Source organism: Parasteatoda tepidariorum, chromosome 7, assembly GCF_982258835.1.
Source record: "Parasteatoda tepidariorum strain Cologne lab strain chromosome 7, Ptep-v5.0, whole genome shotgun sequence".
Taxonomy (NCBI): domain Eukaryota; kingdom Metazoa; phylum Arthropoda; class Arachnida; order Araneae; family Theridiidae; genus Parasteatoda; species Parasteatoda tepidariorum.
Genome location: NC_141761.1, coordinates 36418248 through 36424247, shown reverse-complemented (window position 1 = coordinate 36424247; position 6000 = coordinate 36418248).

Here is a 6000-nt window from a genome sequence, read left to right as displayed (position 1 = left end):
CTAACCTCGTCTTCAGAATTTCCAAATTAATAAGCTATTTTAGTTTGGAATTTAAGTATATCGTTTCCCAGATTCATTGTCCCCCCCCCCGATTAATTCAAATCCATTCTTTTCTCGCTGAACTTGCAACCATTCTCAGAGTTATTCTCTGGATTAAGCAATAATTATTCTTACTTAAGAGAAAGACACACTGTATACTGATATGTTACGTTTTTGAAATTTTTTCTTATGAAGCTTATAGCGCACCAGGAGGGGACCACAAATCTTGACTACAAAACAAATCACTCTGTGCCTTTTTAAAATTCTAAATGATGTGTAAGTAAGTACAATTTGTCTAAAGTAAGAACTCCCCTATTCGTCTGGACCCGTGGGGGTGACTATGGTAACAAGGTATAGCTATTTCAAATAGGGGTGTGGGTCACTATTTAGGATATATTTTGTCTCGGGTGGGAGAGAGAAAGGGAATCTTTTTCTTCATATTGCCCTAAAGCAGAGTTTCCCAAAGTGTGGTTCGCGTACCCCCAGGGATACGGGAACAGTTTAGCGAGGGTACGCGTCCTTATGCGAAATATCTTGCAATAAACGAAAATTTCAAACAAACTTATTTAAAAACAAAGCTAGCCATGAAAATTTACGGAGTTAGCAGTTAATAATTAGTGGTGTCAACAGCCAGTTGTGATTTTTAACTTTTGTGCAATTTTTTTACAGTAAAAAATGCACTCATTTTTTATTAGTGGTACACAGCGTTACGAAAAATTTAGAAAAGGTACACAAAAGTCATAAGTTTGGGAAACACTGTCCTAAAGTAAAGAGAAGCTACCCTCCCTGAAATGCGCTATTCTTTTTTTCCTTAGCAGCAGACGGCCTCAGATTTAGTGGCGGAGGGAGTTCTTACCGTAAACAAACTATAAGTCAATGAGATGTAAAACACTCGTCGCTCACTTCAATGTATAACTAGCAGCAAGATTTGATTTTTTTTTTTCAATTTTACCCCTAACACCTGCTTAGACTAACTAATGAACAGGACCCTTTTGAAGTGACCACCTATTGTATCCTTATCTTAACTGAAAAACGAAAATTTCATTTTAGTTAGTGAAGCATTTCTCCAAAATAAATTTTTTTTTTTCATTTCAGTACCTCTTCTTCATGCAATTAGGTGGGGACAAAAAACAAAGAATGTCAGTTTAAACGGGGAAATTTAACATTAGTTGCATACAAAATGATTTGGTTCCATTCGTGTAAGCGGGTTATTCGATTATCCGACTTGCAAATAAGTGGACATGTCGCAAGAAAGTTCCAATCCGTTTTTCACTCGAACGGTTTGTAATAGAATGTTTTAATGTCAACAGTAACCTTCGTGCAACGAACTATTAGTATGCCAAATTTCATTGCTCTCTGTCGGATGGTTTAGTCCAGGGGTGGCAAACCTTTATGTCTCAACGTGCAATTTTTTCTAAAAAAATGTTTAATGAACTAGTTTGTCTAAAGTAAAAACTCGCCTAGCCATTTGTCAAGACCCTTGGCGGTGACTATGGTAACGAGGTCTAACTATTTCAAGGAGTGTGGGGTCATTGCTTAGGACAGATTTTGGCTAAGATTCGGTGAGAGTAAGAGGACTTTTTTTTCGGTCTATTGTGTTAGCCCTAGAGTGAAGAGAAACTACCTTCCCTCCCCCCCAATGCCCGCCTGTGTTAACATTTTTCGTCAATTCGGACATTAACAGGGCACCATATTAGGTGGGCCAACGTTGCTCCCACAGTAAGGACAGATAGTACAGAGAAGAAAAGAACATCCATACCTTGCCCGGGATTCGATCCCAGAACCTTTCTGGTGCAAGGGCAGTTCCCTAACCCTTCCACAGGCCGGTCGACTAGCTAGCTACCTTCCCTGAAATACGCTATTCTTGTATCCATAGCAGCAGACGGTCTCAGACCATGTGGCAGGAGGAGTTCTTAGCTTAGACAAACTATAAATACTCTGTTAAATTCTGCATCCATTTATAATTACATTCATGTTTTTAAAATATAGGAAAAAACAAGTGAGTGCGAGCGAAAAGGACACATGGCCTCTAACATAATTGGATATAAATAGGAGAACAGATTTTAAATTATCTTAAGTTAAAGCTAGACGCCCGGTGGCTGAGTGGTAGTGCTTCGCGCTCCCGTGCCACAGGTCCTGGGTTCGATCCTCAGGCCGGGCAAGGTTGACTCAGCCTTTCATCCCTTAGTGGGTAGACAAATGAGTACCAAGCATGCTTGGGAACATGCACTGGGGGTTCCGCGTTCGGCTGACCACCTAACTGGAACATCTGCTCCTGCACCCCAGTGCCCAATGTCAAGAAAACTGAGATGGGCCTAGTAGGCCTTGGCCCCCTAGGGACTGTCGCGCCACTGAGTTTAGTTTAAGTTAAAGCTACATTTTTTTTCCTTCGGCGTAATTTAGTTAAGCTAAGATTATAAGCAGTAAAATTATGATCGCGGCAGTACCTATAGAGTGGGGGGAGTCTCTCCCCCCTCCCTATATATATATGTGTGTGACATAAAACGCTTCAACTTATCTTTTTATGTTATTCCTTTGTCGAAGTCCTTTTCTTAATTTACTATTCTAAACTAAACGCTTTTGCACTTTAATATTCACATCCTGTCTTGTAATCTACTTTTGGTTTCAAATCATGCATTGAGTAACAGTTTTGATTTTCCCCCTTATTTGAACTGTGAGAAAGACTTTTTCACTCGCCTTATTTAAAATATAGATTTTATTTTATAACCGTCGTTGAACAGCCGATCCAATTTTAGGTTTACGACTCCTAATGTTCAACTCTGTAACCTTTTAATTTTGAACAAATTCAGTAGACAAGGAAATTTTTGTTTGATTTGTTATAGGAACATGGAGGACTTTGCAACTCGATAGATTTAACTTGCATCAGTCGCCATTTACTATACGGGCAGTCTTCGGCCGGCTGTGGACTTTTTCACTCGCCTTATTTAAAATATAGATTTTATTTTATAACCGTCGTTGAACAGCTGACCCATTTTTTGGGTTTACGACCACTAATGTTCAACTCCGTAGTTTTGTAATTTTATAATTAAAAACTGGAAAGTTCCGCCCCTTGCTTACGTTGCTGATCAACCCTCATGGTTGCTTCTCATTAATCATTGCGGATTAAGAGAAAAAAACCGTTTATTTCCATAAATTACGCTTGAATTGCTATTTACATTTTGAAAATGACTAAATTTAGACAAAACAATAAAATTGGTACCAATCAATAAAATTGGAACATCCTGTAGAGCTAATACTCAGTGAAGATGGAACCAAGGGAAAAAGTATTCGCCTCCGAATGAGGTGAACCAGATTCGAATCCCAATAATGGCTGGTCGATACGAATTCCGCACCAGGTTCGCACCTACTACAGTGCTGATGCAAAATATCCTCCACGGTAGACGGATTATGGGATTTCGTGGTTTTTTTCTTCGTGTAACGCAAACGCGGGTTAGTTTCAATAAAAATTTTTCCCAACACTTGATCCAAGAGTTCCCTGGTCTTCTGGATTGGGTACAAAATTACAAGGCGACGTTGTTGAACATTGGTAACAGTAAACCCAAAATTGGGTCGGCTGTTGAACGACGATTATGAAATAAATTAAAAATCACGCGCTCCAATCACATTTTTCAATAATATCCCGATTTTTTTTTTTTTTTGAGAGTCAGATTTAAAGCTCTTAAATATCATTACTTAAACTGCATAACATATTTGAGTTTGGATGGAGTTGGATGACTGCATTCAAATCATCCTACTCCAGTCATTGTTGTCGAAACTGGTTGTCGTAATAATTTCATTTAAAAACAATAAAAGGTTTCAACTTAAACAGGGCATTTCATAAAGTTCAACCATAATGTATATTTTTAAAATCCTTGATGAAATTTAGGTAAAAAAACGAGTACACACATTGTCATAAATTAATAATTAGGCAAGGAAAAAAAAATCAAAATTTAATGAATCATGACTGATGAAGGTGGGATTGGCTAAAAACTTGTGATTACTAGAGAAATCAAAACTTAGAAGGCGATTAAAACTTAACACGTTCGTGTGTCATCGGCCATTCAAACTGATTTTCTATTTTTCATACCGCCTATTTAACAATTAATTTAACTGATACGATGACGTTGTCATTTTTTCTCCTCTATGAAATATCAATTTGCAGCTTTTACAACGTGTTAGATGTAATTACAGAACACCCTGTATGATGTACAGTATTTTACGTGATTATTAATTAGGTAATTTTCACAATCAAATTTAAATTTTAATAAGATAAATAGCTTTTCTAATACCTAAAATTTAAAAATATAATTTTTTAACTTCCTGTAATTACTACGTCTCTGCAAAATTATGTTGAAAATTTATGATGTTAAGAATGATATAAAATGTTTCATACCTTTTAAAATATACTTCTTTCTATAATCATTAATGAATAAAATACAAATAATATTTAATTCTTAAAGGAACTTCAACATTAGTTTTGGACAAATGAATTTTACTGTAATGTAAAAATATTTTTAAATTCTTGAATTTAACTTCATAGATACAACTGAAATGCGAATTGTCATAGCATTTGTGCTCATATTTTCGACCGCTCTTTAGAATGAGCTATTGCAAAAAGTTGCATAGATCTTACGAAAAAAAGAACAACTTAGTGTTCAAACGATATTGAGGAGCATTTAGAATGTCGAAGGCACTTAGGAAAAAAAAAAGTAAATAAATAAAATTCTGCTGCTTTTATCCTTGAGTTTCATACTAGGTTTATCAGGCATGTTGCAAATATTGGTGAGCTTTCTTAGAGTTTTTAATATCATTGACGTTTGGAACAGTATAGTCGATTCTGGTAATGCTGTCATTAAACTATAAATGAAATTTCATCTAGAAAGAGTCGGCCCAGTTTGAGCTCCATCCTAAGCACACTTCTCTTCAAATACAATTAATTCATACATAAAATGTAGCAAATCAAAATTGAAACATCATTTATTGATTACCAGTTAACCTCACCATTTTCCTTAGTAATAAGCAATGAAAACTCACCACTCATGCTCTAAGGAAAATCTTTTTCAATGGTGCATTAGAGTTCAAACAGCGATTTTACAAATGAACAATTAAAAATAAATAATAAAAAGTACTGTTAAATTAATGGGGTAATGCCTTTTCATTCTATGCATGAATCATGGGGATAAGTATAGGCTTACTGTTTGCGGGTTGCAGCCCATCAAAGGGTCATCTAAGAAACGACAAAAATAAATAAAATAAGAAAAGCTATATCCAATAATTTTTTGAAAAAAATGTCAAAATTCCAAAACTGCTAAACAGTATGAGAAAGACCCTTAGTGCAGATAATAAATAAAATGCCAATTCTATACATGCAAATAAAATAAAAATTATATATATATTTTTTTCATGCGTAAAAAATTAACTAAATATTTAACAAATCTCATTTTCTGTATTAAATGTATAAAAATTTATTTTAGCCATGATAAAAAAATGAAAAAAAAAAATTATATATGTGTAACCTGTTATGAAAAAATGAAACTTTACTTTACTTGTAGCTTTTTTTTAAGACTATGTAAAACAGCAGCTTCTTTTTTATATTAGGTTTTATTTCATACCAAACTTTGAGTACATTAACATTGATACAAATGGTAAATAAATTAAGAATTTAATATACTTTTTATGACCATTTAAACTGTAGTTGATTTAGACTAAGAAGAAATAATACACTTCTCCATTTGATTACAAAACAAAAAATTATTATTTTAGGCTATAAAGTAGCAGTAACCATGTAAGCATAAACAAATACTGTTAATTCAAATAATAACAAACAATTTAATTCTATTTACTTAAGTTGATTTGAAATGAGATCCACAATCCCTTAAGATGTTCTTTGGTCTCTTTATGTTTCTAAACAAAGCATAAAAAATAAATGCCCTTTTAACATAAAACGAGACAGTTGTACTG